Below are 20,943 nucleotides of genomic sequence, written 5' to 3'. Positions count from 1 at the left end.
AACCATAAGAAGAGACCATACCTGAGACTTCTTTCTCGAGATGTTTTCGGAGGTGCATAGGAGCTAAGGTTAAGCGTAGGAGCTAAGGTTAAGACCTAAAGGATATGTAAGGATTGTGCTAGGGTGTGGGACCCTAAAGGAAAACATCGACGGGAATGAGGTCAAATATAAGTTCAACTAAGGGCCAACCAAGGTCTGAGTGTAGGAACTCTAAGGGATACGATCCTAAAGGGTACAAGGTGATCCTAAAGGAATATGATCCTGAAAGGAAAAGGTGATCCTAAAGGAATATGATCCTAAAAGAAAAAGGTGATCCTAAAGGAATATGATCCTAAGGGTAGAAGTGTATGAACTCTAAGGAGTTTGGGAACCTAAAGAGCTAGGTGTGTGAACCTGGGTGTATGAACCTAAAAGGACGGCTGGTACGGGAACTTAAAGGCTTGTGAACCTAAAAGGATTTGGGATCCTAGGGTTAAGTTTAGGAATTACTGGGTTACTAATTCTTGTTTTAAACGCGTGCGCTTAAGCTTTCTGAGGTATGAGAACTCCAAAAGGATTTATGGGTTTATGAAACTAAGGACGTTCGAGTGGGAGCTTAAAGGCTTATGAACCTAAAGGAAGCCATTTTGGGATCTAAGAATCTACGGGGTAAGAATCCTAACTTTGGGTTTACGAACCTAAGGAAGGAGGCTCTGGTTTGGGAACTTCTGGAGAGCGACACCTTTGCCGAACTCTGGGAGGAAACAAAAATGTCAAGGGTAGCAGAACGTAGGCGGGAACTACTGGGGAAGCTGCTTGGGTCGTCTTCAAACAAACTTCGATAAGTCTTGGGGTTGATGTTGATCTCCACGTATTGAGAGGGATGATTGTTTGTCCGTGTACTCTCGTTGGGGGAACATAATCGGGAACTGATATCCATGTCTCGAGAGGGGCGATTGGCTGTCCGTGTACTCTCGCTGGGGGAATAGAATAGAGGTGTGTCGAAACACCTGTCAAAGAATATTCGCTCGTTGTGGCAAGCGAGGTCTTGATAAAGTACTGCTTCTAATACTTACCTGCATGGTTAGTAGCCACACAAGAATGCAATCTAATATATGCACATAAGCAATTATCACATGGACCTCGAATGAGGAAACACATAGGCTTTGCAAAAGTCGTTTCTTTTGAAAAGTCGTTTAAAACTTGTTCAAAGAAATTTGTCGTTTGTAATGCGTTATGCATATTCAATGGGCTTAAGACATAGGGCTTGTCATGACACAGGTCTACTAGGACACGACGCGAAATGTAGACTTAGGTTTGACTGACGCGACACTAACTTAGGTTTGACGCGACACAGGGATGACTTTGACAGACTTTGTTTAAGTATGCGCAACTCCTAGCCAAGTGTGGGTGACAATGCGTATCAGTTCCAAAGGTAGAAGAATTGCAAGAATGATGAAGGCATATAAAGGCAAGGCATGAGTCATGGATCATCTATCTACTAGGACTTCTTTCACCACCGTTTGCTGTAAAAGAGACCCCTCTTGAGGCACAATGACTTGGAGAATTGATCTAATATCTTTGTCATTGTCCGGACCGAGTACTAGCTAGACTTAGAGGAATAAAGGAAGGGTAGCATCTCGAAAGAGAAGCCCCCAGGATGAGAAGATGACTCTGGAATTTTGGTAAAAAAGAGGCTGGGCGACAATAAGGAGTCCCCCAGTATAGAGGTGTTGGTTGTGGAAGGGATGTTAATTGAGGTTGAAAGTTGATAATTGGGATGGTTGATAGTTGATGGTTGAGGTGGTTGAAAGATGGGATGGTTGTGTCCTTGAGGACTGCCTACGTATCCACCTGAAGAGGTGAAATCAAACCAGATCGTAGTTCTGAGGTTTGGTTAATTTTTTTTGGGTGTTGTGGTTGTATCCTTCTTGTGTAAGAAAAGACAGCCTACGTATCCACCTGAAGAGGTGAAATTAAACCATGCTCGTAGTTCATGTGTATGTCTAAGCTTATGTTGTCAGGGCCTTAAAGTGCAGGGGTCACATGGGTAATATTCCTTTGGTGACTCGAAGAATCGATTTGAGATAACTCCCTCTGATCATAGACCAAAGAGGTATAACTTATTTTGTAAAATTTCCTTGTCATGTGAGCACACTTAGCGGACCCTAAGGATGATACGGGTATGTCCCGTTCTAGGTAGCAAAGTATTGAAGACTCCGTGTCTGGGTCAAGGTGAAACTAGATTGGATATTTGGAATGTGGAGTTCGGACATAAGAGGCTTTGATGAACAAATCTCTGGAGCTTGATTTTGTGGTGTTAAGGCTTTATGGGATTATGGCTTTTAATGTGGCTTGGAAATGGAGTCTCTTGGCTTGATGTAGCATGAGCACATAAAGGTAGGTTAAAATTATGTGGGTTCAAATTTCCATGTCTTGGCCCTAAAGGATGGGTATATTTGACAAGCTTGAGAGGATTCTCAAAATTCCTAACTATCTCTCTGTAACGGTCTCGAGAAGGACTTTAGAGTGTGATGTGTGAAAGGCTAAGTAAGGGTGCTAGCTAACCATCTTCATTGATGTCTTGATTCTATATAGACTTCAGCAGGATTCTGTATAACATTTGATTTCAGACTTGTTCTTGATGCAGATTCAGATTCTTGGTCTAGAACATATCTTGGATTTTTGCTCAGATTCTTGATTCAGGTTTTTGAAGATAACTTTGACTTTGGATATCGACATTGACTGATTGATTGAGCCTCATTCTTATTTTGACTCTTTTGTCTTAGATTACGGGCATAACTGCGGCCTTGGGTATTGATCTTGGTCATTTCTCTTGATTGAGCCTTTGTCTTTGATCATGGCTCGCATCGTATTGGACTTTTTTGCTACCATGCATTTGGGTCAGACTAGCACCTTTGGTGTGAAACGGGTTGGTCTTTTTTTTTAGTAACGCGGGTTGTTTATTGTGGGGAATGGGATTGCCTTCCGTTATGGATTGTTAACAAGGGAGATGGTCTGGATTCGTCCTGGAATGTCTTGAGATAGGCTCGTCCTAAACTAGGGTTATATTTTGGTTTCTATTGCCAGACATGGAATAGGTAAGGAAAGAACACGGAGTTTCAGGTCCTCTACAACTTGGAATGGAACATCATTTAAGTGCACTCACATCGACTTGGAACGTGTTGTTGTTCGTTTTAAAATGTCTCAAATCAATTCTTATTGTCACAGGAAATGGTAAAGGAGAGAATATGATAGAATATGTGGAGTGAAAGTTGTATTTTTATTGCAATGATTATTGGATGTATTTAACATAGACTCGAGAAGACACGTGACTCGTGGGACAGCCCCCAGGATGTCACTAAAAATGAAAACGAAGAAAGACACTAGAATCATTGGGGAAAGAAAGCCTAAGACTCGGACTCGGATTCGGACTTCAACTCGATCTTAGATCTAGACTCGTAATCATCGGCCCATGCTTGAACATTTTCTCTTCCAGCAACTGGCTTCGGCATCTGACTTTGAACATTCACCCATTTGAGAACCTCGTTCTCATCATTGGGAACATTGGAAGGATAACAGTCAAGAAGAGTTTCTTGATAAGTGGTATATCCATGAGGATTGCCTAAGCTACCTTGTGGGTTAAAGGTTGAGAGGGACAACTTCCCGTTTTCGATCATATCCTGAATGACATGTTTTAATTTGTAACATTTCTCTGTATCATGCCCTTTGCCTATATGGTATTTGCAGTACGAATTCTCATCCCAGAACTTGGATTTATTTTCTGGTTCGGGCGTAGGTCCTATAGGCTTCAACATTCGTTGTTCCATGAGTCTCTGAAAGGCATCGGCGTATCTAATACCAATGTTGGTAAATTTCCTAGGAGGTGTGCCCTTATTTTCGGAAGCCTTTGTAAATGACCTTGGAGGGTTGTTAGGTTTCTTTGACGAAGGGTCCATGAGGTTGCCTTTGTTGATTTTGATTCCCGGATGAGAAGAACTAAGAATAGATTGCCCACTTGTTGCTTTCTCCTTAGGACTGTCAAGTTGAGGGTTTGTCTGGATATTTTTCATCTTGAGGGGTTGGGCATCAAGCTTCTTACCCATTTCGGCGAACTGGTTTTCTATGTTGGAAAGCAGAGAGTTTAGGCTATTAATAGCTCCCTCTATTTTGGAAAATTTGTTGTTGAAGGCAATGGAAAGCATGAGCATTCCAATTTGGATATCGTCGTCTTCGAGGACATTGATTTCTTCACTACCATGAGGAGCGAGGAGGTGAGAACAGTCTAGAGATGATTCTTCGTTATGTTTAATGATATTAGACCCAAGAGGGTCAATTTTATTGGATTTCCCGACATAAGGTGGCTTAGGAAGCTTGCCCTCTTCGATCATATCTTGGATGGTGTGTTTCAAGAGAAAACACTCTTCAATATCATGGCCTCTACCTTGGTGATATAAGCAGTATTTGTTGCCCTTCCAGAGGTTCACCTGTTTCTCTAAAGGTGGATCCGGAGTTGGCCCTACTGGATGTAGCTTACCTTGGGCAGAGAGTCTCTTCAAAGCATCGGCATAAGACATGCCTAAATCATAAAGCACCATTTGATGCCTCCCAGGTTTCCTTTCAGCTGTTTTCGGCTTTCTAGGACGATGGTTATTGCAAGAGGTAAGCTTTGGACGACCTAAACTAGAGGTTTCTCTAGGTGGCGTGTTCTTTTCCACCATCCCATTTTCAAGGGTGAGGACGCGAATGCTCAAATTTTCCACTGTAGCTTGAACTCGTAGGACCATGGCATAAACGTCTTGGAGAGACACGGTGATTGTGGCTTGATCTGCCTCGTGACTTTGCTGACTGACAGAACTTGCTGGATTCCTACTCGACAGAAATGACACGCATTACAACTCGATTCGACATAGGATCACGCATACTAGAGCAACAAACAAAGGAAGGGACAAGATGACAAATCTAGACTTGACTTGTGAATTCATGAAACGTCGTGAGCGCCTTCTCGTGTTTGAATTCACGGTGCTTGACTATAATTTTAGACTCGAGTGTTAACTTTGACGGAGTGACCTTCATATGATTTACTTATTGACGGAATTGATGACACGTGTTAATTCTAATTTGTGTGTTTAAGACAGACTTGACTCGAGGTTCGGGTATGTGTGTCCCGAACGTGTCATTAGGAGAATTCAAGAAACGGATTTTGGAATGACTTGATGTGTTAGCCTCGAGTGCGTGAGTCGAGGTGTGGAAATGTTTAGATCCTAATTGAGTTGGGGTAGGGAGTCCAAAATGACGGCGTGACGCCTTAGGACTTGACTTGAATTTTGAAAAGACCCAAAATGTAAAGGAAGACGAGTTTATGACTCGACAGAGTTCCGACTAGGACATAGTCGATTTGAACTTTGACTCTAACTTAGCCCAATTGAATTTAAATATTTACATGGTTTGAAAAATATTTTGGTTTCCTCTTTTTTTTTTCCTTTTTTGGACTCTTTTTTTTTGGACTTTTTCGTTTTTTTTTTGGGACTTTTTCATTTTGGTTTTTTCTTTTTACAGGTTTTGAAATGTGTTTTAGGCCCGAAGTTTGACTCGACATTTGGACAGAGTTTGAAAATATTTATATTTTGAAAAGGATTTTATTTTACAAAATGGTTTTGTTTACAAAATGGTGATCACATATGATACAAACATATATACAAGCATTATAACGGGATGCTGAGTGCATTTAAAAGGGTTTTGGTTTAAAGGGTGGGTTGCCATACCGAACAATCAAACCCGGGGTCTATGGAGAGGCTCGTACCAAACAAGAGTAAGGCCGATTCCTAGTCCATTTCCTCAAGTAGTGAAAGTTCTTGATACAAACAAGAGTAAGTACCATGGTATGGATGACGTCAATCGTTATCCATCCTTAGGCCCAAATAAGAATTAGGACCGTTTAGATGGGACGATTGGTCGAATGGGTTGGGTTGGGCCTAGGAAGGCCGAATGAAAGGATCTAGGAAGACCGAGTTATGAAAACCGACAATTGTTTTGTACAAACTATTCCCTAACCTTGTTCAAGTTTCACCCTTTTAGCTACACATAAGTGTATTTTCCCCAGCAGAGTCGCCAAACTGTGGACGCGGGCCCACGGGGGCGCCTGGGAAACAAGCATTTGCATTTGTGGAGTCGCCACCAATTTATTGTGGAAAATTGGAAACCGTGCGAATACCTCATGCCATGTCAAGACACAAAGTAGTGACATGAATACCAAGAACTCGTTACCCTTAGCATTCTATGTCTAGAATGACTCTCGTGGATGCCAATGAACACGGGTGTTCACAGAGATCTAGAGTAAGGGGTGAGGGTACGTATTAGGAAGCTCTTTTGATCGAACACCTAATCCCGCCCGCCTCGATAGCGGCCTCTACTAATGATTAGGGAAATTATCTATACTCGATATATTGTCGATTATATGCATGCAATGCAACATCCAATAAATTAATCCTAGCATGTGAGAATTAACTAAGTCGGTAGACACGTAATTAGCACACAAATTGGGGTCGAAGTGAATGTTAGATTAATTACATGTGAATGCATACAAATGGTACAATAAAAGAAATACAATAATACAATAATGAAAATTACAATAATTACACTGGATTCATTGATTTATGTCGAAAATACTTTTAAAACGGATAATTTGAGAAAGAATAAACAAACGAATTAACGAACAGGAATTAGGCGATAATACGAATAATAGTAGATTAATACGTAATTAAAACTAGGTCAAGGCAACACGGGAGTTCAGAGACAGAAATCAACCAGGAACAGGCGCAGCAGAGCTGCGTCCCTTGGAAGAGGCGCAGCAGTTGCTGCGTCTGTTCCTTGGCTCAGTTCTGGCTGTGAAGCCGGAATTGCAAGTCGTTAATATTCGTGGGTGAATTTAATGATCGATTATATTACTTGACTCGGATGAAAGTGATTAGCAAGTTATTTACATATGATTAATGGTGATAAAAGCGATAAACATGGATGAACTAATTAGGATGAATATATACAAGACTAAAAGGTTAATTAATTATAAACTAACAAACTAATTAGATTAAACAGGTTAAACAAACTATTAATGACGAATTAATGACGGTGACGATAAATAAAGATACAAGTATATCAAAGATGAATTCCAGAGACTCAATATGGATGAATCGAATCTCTAAAACCCGGATTGATTTTAATGACGAAAACCCGCAAATATGAATTACTTGGGATTTATGTCGGGATATTAATGAATTAATTACTAATGATGATGAATAATATGTTAAATTACTATGTGAATGAAATAAGAACAAATAATGACGAAGGAAAACAAACACACGAAACCAACAGAGGACGAAGGAAGAAGAAGAGAAGCAAGAACGGCGGCAACCTCAGGAAGAGACACAGCTTGCTGCGTCCTTTCCAAGAGGCGCAGCAGTTGCTGCGTCCCTTCTCGACGTCTGTCTCCTGTTAATCCATAAAAAGGGTTTAAACAAAGGGTTTTAGAAATCGATTTTAATTGTATTTCCGACATAAATCTTATAATATGATTACAATAAATAAATAACAATAAATAAAATAGGGATTATACACCCTTAGACTTACATGTTAGCGTCGCGAGATTTAACTAAATCGGTTTTTTAGTGGTAACTCGACTCGATCTATAATGCAAATATGAAAGTGCCCTTGAAAAAGGAAAACGAATAAAGTGGATTAAGTTGATTGATTGTGGAGTTGGCCAAATTGGTAGGTCATGCAAACGAGGCTGGTACTCAGAAAGATCCGAGCTTACGTGGTCGAAAGTTCAAGCACGTAGACGCCAAAAAGTAAGAATGAGGTCTAGAATGCAAAGGGAGAAGAGAAGGGCGGACACTCGCGTGAGAAATATGTGAGACCGAAGGTCTCTATTTATACTAATCACACGGAGGAATTATGGTAAGACTAGGATACGGAAGGAAAGATCCGGAAATAACCGACTTAGGTTAAACACGGAAACTTGGACAAAAAAAAAGCCTTGAGGAAAAGGCGCAGCAGGTGCTGCGTCCCTTGGAAGAGGCGCAACCTTTGCTGCGTCCTTTCCTCAGCGGGTTCCTCCTGCGCAAGAAAGCGCGTTTGACAGTCTGTCGTATTTTAGGCATAACTTTCTCTACAAGACTCGGAATAAGGTGATTTCGGTGGCGTTGGAAAGCTAAGAGAAAGATCTAGAACTTTCTATGACATAGGCCTGACCCAAAAAATCCGTTATCACCTTGTAAAACGGGCCTAAATGTCGAGTTATCATTTTAGCTAAATGAAATACACATTTTGTAAGTGACATGAGACTCAAAATGAGATATAATCTCAACATTTTATGACATCCTAACCTTAGGTAGACAAGCACATTGCTTTGACTCGGGATTTGACGGTTTTAGGAAATGAAGACGGTTTTTAATCCGGACTCCAAATGAAATCTAATTAGTGCCAAAACGACCGTAATGACACCTAGATGACGACCATAGGTATACACAAGTATTTGAGTTACCTTTTATTAACCGATTTACGAAACGTCATAAAATCACGACATATGCTAGACATACGGCCCAATCATCACTGGGTGTTTGGCGGGAGGTGCAGAAATGAGGTATCTACACAAGTCAACTAACCAACCCTATTCTTATGGAAGTTGACCGAGTATCCAGGAGCAGAAGCAAGGAGCGGTTTGATAACCCTAAAATTTGGTTCTGGCAGCTATAAAAACAAGGGGAGAGCAACGTACAAGGGGCATTCATCAGTACTATCGAGCAACACTTCGCTCCTTAAAATTCATCTACGATTGGCGATATTTCTCTGGCAACGTTACACTTGTATTTCCTTACTTGTTCATAAAATCTCGATTATAGTGCAAAAGTTGGCGGGATTCCGACTCCCCCCACGGTTGTTCCCACACCGGGTTTTCCGCGTCACCAAATATCCTCCGTGTCATTCTCTTCGTTTGTCTCTATTTCGTCGCTCCTATCATTTGCATTTTAACCACAATTGGCATTAAGAACAATCACTATCACTCACACAATTAAATTGATAACTCGGTAAATTTTTACCAAAACATATGGCGATGATGGATTGATGGTGAATGTGTATGGTGATGAATGATGATGGAGAAAAAGGATTACGCATCTGGGGTTGTACCTCAGACCTTGTAGTTTTTGAGCATATACACATTTTTTTCTGAGCATATTACCATTTATAAATATAGTTTTTGAGCAATATTATATTTTTTTAGTGTAATATTTTAGTAAATGTTCTCAAAAACTTTATATTAAAGCAGAACTCAAAAACTTTAGAATAAAACTCAGAAACTAAACAATAAGAGGTATTAGCTCAGATGTATAGTCTATGAACTGATGATGATGATGATGGTACAGTCGTTGGTCAACCTGGCTTTTCTTACGTGATTCATTTCCATTTCTCCAATTTTAACTCCTCCTTATTCTCCGCCTCGACCCGATTTGCTCCTCAATTTTCGTGCCATTATTCCTCCGCCTACACATTATTTATAATAAAACAATAGTAATGATGAAAAGTATAATAAAAAGCAAAAACTTACGTATTTTTTGGATTTAGTAAATTATAAAATTTACTTTGTCTACCCATACACCTGATAGTTTCATGTTACTAATTAAAGGTGAAATCTGAAAAGTGGATATAAAATTTATTATACATTTCATAACCGATTTATTTAAGCAATATACATTTAATTTTACTCATTTTTTTTTACGTTTTTTTCATATTACCCCCTACTTGTTCTCCTATCAATTCTCCACCTTTTCTCTCATTTTCTCTGCTAGTCTGCCACCCACCATCATTTGGACATCTGGAAGTGACGTTCACCATCATTCTTCGACTACCTCGAGACCCACCAGCATACCCTCTACCGTAATGGTGATGACACCCAACACCTCGGAACCCCTATTTCAACAACCTCCCCATAATTAACCACCACCCTACAATCCATATCCCACGTCCTCCACCCCTTCCACCCCTCCCCCTCCTTACCTCCTCCACCCCCTACGTCCCTCATCGTACCTCCGATATAACCATCATCCCTGCGCCACCCCATGTGTTACCCTTAACCCTTCTTGTAACCTTATGCAACTCCCACCCCGTCATTAACCACTCATCGCGACCCCTCCCCTATCACTACCTCCTACCAACAACATTGCCCATCAATTCGCCTTTCAAGTCGTCAAATACTAATTTTTTTTAGTTTTTTTCTTGCGTTTATTGAGTCATGGTAACACTTACCTCTAAACATTGTAACTCATTTTAAATGATTTTAAATGAGAGATTTAACAATAATATTAAAATTTAAGTGGATAATGTATATCAACACACTATTATTAGTACAAAATTGCCTATATCTAGCTCCAGACCTGTGTCACTCAAATAAGTATTGTCAAACTTGCATTTTTCCTACATTCAATGATCAAATGAAATTATAATTTAAAATATCCCAACTAACAATCAAATAAAACGATTAGAAAATACAAACAGCGAGTGTGTTTGAATAGAGCATGCGTTCTAACTTATTATACTTAAGAGTGTTCCTTCAACTAATTCGACACTTCTAGCAAACTCTCAAACATTAGGTCTGAAATCAATTATCTCTATAATTCAACATGTATATCCCAAGATAATCAGAATAATGGTAGTTTGTGTAGTGCTTGGGTTCTGCTCCTGGGCGCCCAATGGCAGCAGGTTCCACGTAGGATGAATTAATTGGGCTATGGCATAACAGATTTCAGGGGCTACTCTAACAATTTGATTTATCAAACGACTTTTATCTAATTGGGAAATTTTCCCCGCAAATTTTAATTTTATATGATCACACAAATTGTAACAAATCACCGTGATAACGTGAGGTGATTATTTTCCTTAAATATAGTTTTATATTAATCACAACTTGCAGCAAATTACAGTTCAAATTACCGATAAAACTGAGGATGTATCTCTATAATTCAACATGTGTATCGTAAGATAATCAGAATAATGGTAGTTTCTATAGTGCTTGGGTTCTGCTCACGGGCGCCCAATGGCAGCAGGTTCCACGTAGGACGAATTACTTGGGGTTATGGCATAACAGATTGATGTACGTCCCCTTTGAGAGTTCACAAGCACTCTATGAGCGGGTGCTTTCAGTACATTGTTACTCACAACCTGCAAATTAAATCAAGACTAAAAAGCCCATACACTCGAGGCATGCCACCGCGCCATAATAACTATTTTCATTTTGATGTGATTAGGCTGATAATAATACTAAAAAGTGGTACAATTTCTAAATAGATCATTGGTAAACTAAACAGACTATAAATTTTGGATTTGTACGCTCTCTATATCTATATCATTCTTATTTGAACTTTTGTATATAAATTCATACCTGCATTTGGCTTCCTAGTGTCACTATCAACGCATTTTGGTGAGCCTTTACGCTCCGCCACTGGTGTTTTCAAAAACTTGTATCGTGTGTGCACCTACTTCAAATGTGATTGCTAGCATATCGGGATTTATATGCTTAGCCATTCCGCAAGTTAATGTAGGTTCTGGACATCGCGGATAAGAATTCAGATTGAGCCTTCTCACCGTAGTGAGTTCATGCTCATCAAAATACGTCCCGCCAAGCTCAAGACGTTCACTAATGAAACTTATCAATTTTTCTGCAAGTCGGTTGACTTTTGAAACAAAGTACCCAACACAAGGGTTACATATGGAAAACAATTAGTGTATATTAGTTAAATTTTCTCGTAAAACCCGCAGAGAGATAAAAAAAACCATCTCACGAGGTGCTTCATTCTAAAAACTTAGTTATGAAAATCCATAAGTGTACACTTTATAACATTCAAAGATCAATATATTTTCATAACTTAGTGGAAAATTATTGAGAATTTTTATTCTCTTAGTAGTATGGGAGATTACTACCCGTCTTAAACACGTGAAATTCACGGACTATAATATAGCTTGTGATAAACACCATGTAAAAAAAAACATAGAATTTCAACTTATCGATGTATGGTATATTAAACAATTTGTCATTTGTTTCTCGCTGTTACATAGTATATAGTATATAGTATATAATATATAGTATATATTATATAGTATATATAAGTTTAAGCTTGTCAAAGCATGGTATATATTAGGTTGAAAGATATTTAAAGTGGTTGATGGACATGGCTGAAATATTAGTATGTCATGTAGGTGGTAGATTATCTTGTAGATGATCAATTAGCTCGAGTATTGACTAATCCTAATACTTATTTCTATTCTCTCGTCGAAATAATGACTCATTATCTCTTAACCCACGTGTTGAACGTAGGCGAAATAACCCCGACTATTTCCCTCAAAGCTACAAACTGCTACCACATGAAAGGCCCTTTCAAATAAAATTGGCCCTCTCAGCCTCTCAATTTCACATAAGCTTCTTTACCAGAAAAATAATAATGTTGATATGTGTTTCAATGCTTATAGGCCAATTCACACGCCTATTATTCTACGAGCATGAGTCTAGAGGGTTAGTTAATACACGCTAACTATTTTCCATATTGATTTTTGGGCCTCGTGTTTGGGAATTCGTTTTAAATGTTCGATCAGTTGAAGAGAGACTACTAGACCTTATCTGTCAAGGCCTTGGCCTGGAACCAAACTATTTTGCAGATGGGGATTAAATGAGTCGTCTCTTGTTGTAGTATATACATATCCCCGATGCCCACAACCGACCTCGGCATATGGAATGGCTCTGCACGAGGACCCGAACCTGCTGAAAATATCAATACAAGGGGTGCCAGTGGGCTCCAAATTTGGCAAGACGGCGAATGGAAACTCGTGGCGCCTGCTAGTAACAGTGGGGCGGCAACTGGAGATCGTGACTCGCACGATACTAAAGACGGCCGAGCATCGAGTTGTCATAAACTTCGAAAGAAATCGGACAAGTCTTTCCTTTTTCACATGCCCTAGGGATAGATGTATTGTGGAATCCGCGGGCAACCTGTCACTGGATAATCCTTACCGAGGTTTCCAGTATAGAAAGTTTATTGCAATGCATCTACACACCAATACAAACCCATCATACACTATGGGACTCGAAATAGTTTGGATGCCCGTGCGTTGCAACGGGGTAATTAACTTAGTAAAAAAAATTGGTTATAAGGTCTTAATATTTACATCTTATTTCTAATCATTTATATAGATATGATCATAAGTCAAAACATATTATTTAAGAGACGCAAAAGATGTTAGGTTGATAACTAAGTTCCAAGGATGCCTTATATTTATAACCGTAAGACCACTACATCTTATGTTAATCTTTCAATGTGGGGACAAATTTATTATTTTTATATAATCCTACATTATTTCTCAATGTAGAACATATAACATACTAAGAAGTACACAATTTTATATATGTACAAATTATATGAAATCTATACGCTAATGATATCATTTTTACCACGAATCAAATTATGTTATTTTCATAATTTTCTTAACAATATTTTTTTGCCAAATGAAATGTAAAATTTTTTATATAAAAATTAGAAACATCACTTGAATATAATATAGAAAATAAATATTATAATAATTAAAAGATTCTCCACTTTATATTTTACATCAAAAAATATTATTTATGATAATTTCCTAAATTAATTTTTAAGATCACCCCACCTTATGATAATTTTCTGATGTGGGACAATTCAACTATTTATATGTAGTATATTTACCACACCTACATTATTTTTCAATGTGGGACACATTACACACGAAAAAGTACACCATCTTTTTTGCACCTATTTCGATATCCAACCCGATTTAACAATGAGAAAATATTATACTATTTATTTATATTCGTACGTTTTTTTCCATTTTTTTGTCATAATTAAAATATGTACAAATGATATGATTTAAATTACATTTTTTTCCTAACACGACTTTAAGATGTAATTGTGGGAGCAATAAAATGTATAAACAAATGCAAAAAAAAAAAAAATTCTGGTGGGATTTTGATTAATGGTTATAAATTATGATGTGTTTTAGTTACGTACTCAAATATAATGAGGCATAATAATTACCTATATTTGAAAGTTAAAAAGATTTAATTCTACTATTTATCAAAGTAAAAAAGCTCGTTATTGATTTGTTTGTGGATTCAAGATCTTTTTATGCAACACTTGATTGTATTATAATTCATAAATTTTCTATTTTAGTGTAGAGATTATCATTATATGACACAAACAAATTTATGTATATTTAGGACCCATTTTATTTTTTAATTATGATTTTGTCTTAAATAAAGTTATTATACTATTGATTGTCTTAAAATAAACATTATAATATCACTAATATAGTACTTCGTAATATATAATTGCTTTTATAAATATCTACGTGATTAATATTTGTATGGTATTGTTGTAACTAAGGTTTGACGTTAATACAAACTCTTATAAGAACTCTCTAAGATAATTTTTAAGCGATTCAAAAGATTTTGGGTTGATACCCCTAAGTTTCAAATATGACTCATATTTATAATTATGTGATACCTCACCTCATGATAATCTCCTAATATGGGACAATTCAACTATTTATATGTAGTATATTTACCACACCTACATTATTTTTCAATGTTGGACAGCCAATATACTTAGAAATACACCATCTTTTTCGCACTTAATTCGACATCTAACCCAGTTTAATGATTGATAGGCTTATCGCGTACCTATGCAAAAATAATTTCCCTAGACACAAGTTAATGTAGTAATAGAGGTCGAACACAAGGAAACGGGAATTACGTCGTGAATTGCTATGGGTAGATTTTTATCAAGGTCGATTACGATTTGGTTTGGTTTGGTTGTTTGATGATTAATAACAATAATGATGTAAATTATATAATAAAAGAGAGTCTAAGGGGTTCAGGTCACACATGCAAAAGTAAACATATGATTATGATAAATTTAGTACTAATAACATTGTCAATTGCTTAGGTTTAGAGACACCCGCCTTACGATATTAGTGTCAACCATAGACCGGGTCCTAGAGAAACTCTCGTCCATGACTAGGTCGTCCTACTATACATGCTTAGTCTAATTCAATTCCGTACCTCTCGACTTATAGAATGAATGAACAAACTTAATCAATTGAATAAGGCCTTAAACAAAGATTAAACGTAACAAAGCAAGCATGTGATAGAAGCAATATGAACAATATTATTATTAACTTATTCTATCATGTTTTTATATTAAATTTATGCATGGCTCCCCTAGCCCTTAGACTAAGAGATTTAGCTACTCATATTAAGATGTAAGTTGTAAACTATATTAAGAGAAGTGATAAACATGATTGTATGATCTAAACAAATTAAGTGATATAACATGTAAAGGAAATTATGCTAATGAATTGAGACTAATAATAAACTAAATAGCAATGTAAACTGTAAACTAGAAATAGAAATACCTTAATAGAAATAACTTGTATGGAAGAAACAAATAGAACCAAATGCTTGAAATGTAATAATAACCAAATGTTTAAGAACTACAAGATTAACTAATTTGTAAACTAATATGAAGACTATTGAGATATTATATTGCTTAAAGCTATGAAGAACTAAAATGAGACGTAAAAATTGGATGCCCTAAACCTCGGAATACCTCTCCTATTTATAGGAGAGAAAGAAGAAACGTAAACAATCAAGAAGCATGCGGCCCCGATTGGGGTTGGGTGGCCCCGATCGGGGTCGTGTGTTTCCGGGGATTTTCGCTTAATTCCTCACTTAATTGCTTGAGGAATCCTAAGTGCGTGATTAATGACCCTTAATGCACCCAGGTAAATGCTCCATCTATGATCTTTAGAGCTCCCAAAAAGCATCCTAAGCATATTGGAATCTTATGCTTTCCACCTTGACTTGGATTTGATCATTGGGCTTTGACTTTGGTTGTTGTCAACATTTGCATTATACATATTAATCCATCAATTTCTCCATGCAAAACCCAATCCAATGCTCCATGCTTAGTCCAACACTTGGTCTTGATTAGCTTAGTGAACTTGGTGTATAAAATGATAGGAAAAAGGCTCTAAATGCTTAGATTCCTACAAAACCGTAACAAACACAACAATACACCTAGAACACAAGATTAGCTCAAATATATACTAATTAAAGTACGACGAACAATAGAAACCGTGCTAAAATGAGGGGTAAAAGTATGTAAATTATGCACTTATCAATGATAATAATAAGCAAATATTATACTGTTTAGTAATATTCGTATAGATTCTACATGACACCTTTTAATAATCCAAAAATAAGCTCATCTTTTAATTAAAGAAAGTAGGAGAGATAGTAATTAAATATGTATGAAGAATATGTGGGCCTACCAAAATAAAAAAAAATCAAGCCTTTATAGGAATACAAGAAATAACTTGGCTTTTATATTATGTAAATCTGTTCAGAACCTTATCTGTTTCATTTGTTGTAATAATTTTGCAGTTTTTGTCTACGCAAACTCGCAATTGTTTTGCAGACTATCTATAGTACTTAATGAGATTGGAGGGTATTTAATAAAATTAAGGCATGTAGGATGGTTTTATTCCAAAAAGGCTACACATACACTAGGTGTATGAAAATCTCATACACGGCCAATGAAATTGCGACATGTGGCAAACTTGAGTAAAATTATTTGGGTTAATCTAGGGTTAGTATTGTAATTTCACATATTTTGTTAATAGGTTAACTACATCTAGTTAACATTAATTATGGAATTCGTTTACAAATTACATTCTTTTATCTGTTTTCATTTTCTTTAATTTCATTTATTAGCTAAATCATTTTTATTGTTTTGTTTTAATTTAATTTTTTATTTCTATTAAATGATTAACCAACCCTTTAAACAAAATCCGTTTAAGTCTTGAAAAAAAACTTGTCAAATTTTTATCGAAATTGAGTATTCAAAATCGATTGAATCAATTCGTGTAAATCAATGAACCCTAATTTAATTCAATTAATCAAAAACGTAATTCAATTGTATTAATCAAATTCATCACCCTGATTCAAATAATGATAATAGATCAATAAATGATGATCGTCAAAATCAATTAAAAAACCTTAATTTAATTCGATTAAACAAAACATAATTCAATTCTATTAATGAAATCGATGAACCCTAGTTCAATAAATTAACAATTGATAAACCCTATTTCAATTAATGAAAATAAAAATGGATAAATTGATAAACCCTAACAGTCGAATTTGTGTCGTTAATATCATAGGTTTGATTGAATGTAGAGGTTAGTGCGGGATTAGGGGAAAAAGTAAACAAAAAAAATGTGGTTATTGCAGTTCGAACACGGGTGGCATAAGGAGCGAGTTGGTGATTTCAGAGAGACTAGTTACCAACAAAGCAAGGGGTATCAGCACATCAATTGGGCCATTAAAATACATTATATTGCTTTCGTATTGCTTAATAAAACAGCGTAATTGCTAAATTTCGAAATTATTTTATGATTTCCTTTCCTAAAACCATTATCTTAAATGCCTTATATAATGTCCATTATTTTAGGCAAGATTTTTGGAATCATATATTTTCATTTTATCAAATTCCCTATATTAATATTGATTGTGTTCACACTTTATTTTATTTGATTGTTCATAATTTCAGTTATGTTTTTTAGGAAATGATTTTAAGCTCCAAGTTTACAATATAATGAATTGTAATAGGAATTTAGACGTGTTGATACCCCTATCTTAGATGGTTACTAATCTCATTGCAAACATTAACGCTCTACTAACGACAACCTGTGTTCGAATCACCATAGCAACATTTTTTTCCTTTTTTTTTTTCGATTAATCAATTTAGGGTTACCCAAACAATTGTCTTTACATTTTGATTTCGTAAACATTTTTTTTGATTAATCATTTACATAAACATTTACATTTTGATTTAGATTTTCATAAACGCAAACAATTGAATTGGGGAATTGATTAATCAATTTGGGTTAATTGAATTTTGACGATTTGAATTAGGGTTCATCAATTGATTGATCGGTTTTTTTACTAATTGGATTTAACTAGCTTTGATTAATGAAATGAAATTAGGGTTTGATTTTGGCAAATTTAATCCAATTGATTGATCGATTTGATTAATTAAATTAGGGTTCATCAATTTGAATAATAAAATTTAATTAGGTCTCATTAATCGAATTGATTTAGGGTTAATCGATTGGGAATAATCTAAATCAATTTTCATCATTATGTGTTAATTGATTGGGATGAATCTAAATAAAAGTAACTTAATTTAATTTGTTTTTGATTTTTTTTTTCTATAAAAATTTGATTATCAGAATTATAAAATCTAATCTAATAACAAATAAATAAAAACAATAACATAAAATAATGTTAATTAAATGAAATTGAAGAAAGTCAAAAACAAATAAAAAAACTTGCATATAAACTGTTAACTACTCTAGTTATCTTGTTAACCCAATATGATAATTTACTAATCTAAGGCTCTGTTTGGTAAAACTGACTGAAAAGGTACCTGAAACCTGAAAAGGTACCTGAAACCTGATAAGGTGACTGAAATTAAAAAGGTACCTGAAAAGCTAGCTGAAAATTGGAAACCGATAAGGTAGCTGATTAATTGTAAAGTGTTTGGTAAAACTAACTGAAAAGGTAACTGATTTTTTGTAAAATGACATAAAAGGACATTAATAATTATAATAAATTAATTTAAATAAAGGATAAATATGTAAAGTAAAACATTTCAGCTACCTGAAACTTTAAAAAGCTACCTGGAGTAGCTTTTCATTTCAGGTACCTGAAAAGTCATTTCAGGTACCTGAAATGACTTTGTCAAACAGCACTAGGTAAAACAACTACCTGGAATATTAGTCAAATCAGGTTACTTGGTCAAATCAGGTATCTGAAATGCCTTGCCAAACATAGCCTAACCTTACTCTAACCTATAGAAGTTAACCCTAGTTTGCCACATGGCGCAATACCATTGATCGTGTATGAAAAATTTCATACACCTCGTGTATGTGTATCACCTTCCATCTCTTTACCCCTGTATTGTAGTCTCTCTCAGATTTACGAGTTCAGATCCTGTCCAGTTCCAAAAAAAAAAAGGAAGGTCCAGTGCTATTTTAGGTTGATAACACGTGGGATAAGCCCAAATAAAGGGTTGTGATTTTATCAAAAAGAGAACGCTGCTCACAATTCTCTCTTGAGTGGCTTTATCATCAAAGAGATCAAATTTCCATTACTGACTTCCTTTAATTTTACAATTACAATTCATCAATGATGATCAAACCAAAGAAAAAGGGAAAAAAATCCCTTTGATCAAACTATTAAAATCACTATTGGATGTTTAAAAAAAAGAGCTTTACAACACCTGCACTACCCACCATTAAAATCACCATCGATGAATTTGAATGATCTTTTTAATCAAACCAAAATCACCGTGCCCCCATCAGTCCCTGAGATCCACGGAAAAACGGTGACCGTCATCCCTCACCAGTCACCAGACTGTCACCCCTCTAGCCGTTTGCAATTCGAGGTATCCGGGAAAAAGGTGACAGAAAAATGATTGTAGCCATGGAAAAATGATGAATGGAAGTTTATATTTGATGATGATTGTTGACTTGAACACTGGTTGTCGCCGGGGTTTGCTAAACGTCGCCCCTAATTTTACTATTTTGCCCTTTGCTACATTCTACACCATCACTTCCTTTATTTTCATTTCCGTGTTCAAACTATTTCCGTGTTGTTGAACATTTTATGTTAGACTTGTTACGTTATTTTTTTTTTTGTTGAACATTTTTTGTTGAATATTTTATGTTAGACTTGTCGTTTATGGCGTGACTTAGTACTTACCAAATGTTTTTAGTAGTTAAAAAAAAGGCTTAAACGTGTAGAAAACACGAAATGGCCTGGGCCAAAACATGTAGATTACATGTTTCAGCCTGGGCCAAAACGTGTTGAATAAATGTTTCAGCCTGGGCCAAAACGTGTAGACTACATGTTTGAGCCTGGGCACAAACAAACGTGTTTTCTACACGTTGGAGCCAATTTTATTTTATTTTTTAAAATTTTTTTATTTAAATGACGAAATCTTAGATAAATATTTACGCTTATTTCCGTTAACTATGTTTTAATTAACTTGTAGCAACAATTTCCGTTAACTATGTTTTAATTAAAAGCGACAATGAGTGAGAAGAAAAACAACGAGTGAGAAGAAAAACATCGAAATTAAATAGATGATACGATTAATAATCAATTGTTCTCAAATTACATATATATTACTTCAAAATTGTTTCCATTACCAAAAGGGTTGTGCAACAAACCCGAATAAATCGATAATGTCGTTCGACATTCCAATCATTTTCGAATTGCTTTCCGTCGTAGTTTTCATTAGTATACGATTCACACATGTATCGGAAAAATGGATTATCGTCACCCATTTCCGACTCAAGATAAAAAAAATGTGTTTAATAGTTTTTAGAGAGAGAAGGGTAAACTTGTCAAAATGAAATGAAAATAGGGGCGACGTTTAGCAATTTTATTGTAGCCATAGAGTATGTTGAGGAGAGAGTGAGAGAAGTTTTTGAAATACAAAAAGTTCATCTCCACCGTTATTTTTAATAAATTCCACGGGTGTACTGGACCCTCCAGTTATTGTTATAACTGGAGGGGATCTGTGCGCTTTATAAAGATAGGGGTAAATTGGGTATTTCCTCTTTTTTCAGTCTGAATTCACCTAAGCTACTAAAATGTGAATGAAGTGCATATTAAGGAATTAATTATTTTTTTTTGATAAGGTATTAAGTTTTAAAAATGGCATATTAAAGGATGTTTTAATCGATTGATATAGTGTAACATGGATTTAAAACAAATCTTATCTATATAAATACAAAAACATTTCCTGCAATTCTGTA

This window comes from Silene latifolia, chromosome 9 (genome assembly GCF_048544455.1).
Source record: "Silene latifolia isolate original U9 population chromosome 9, ASM4854445v1, whole genome shotgun sequence".
NCBI lineage: Eukaryota > Viridiplantae > Streptophyta > Magnoliopsida > Caryophyllales > Caryophyllaceae > Silene > Silene latifolia.
The sequence above is the reverse complement of the archived record's forward strand: the minus strand, read 5'-3'. Positions refer to the sequence as shown.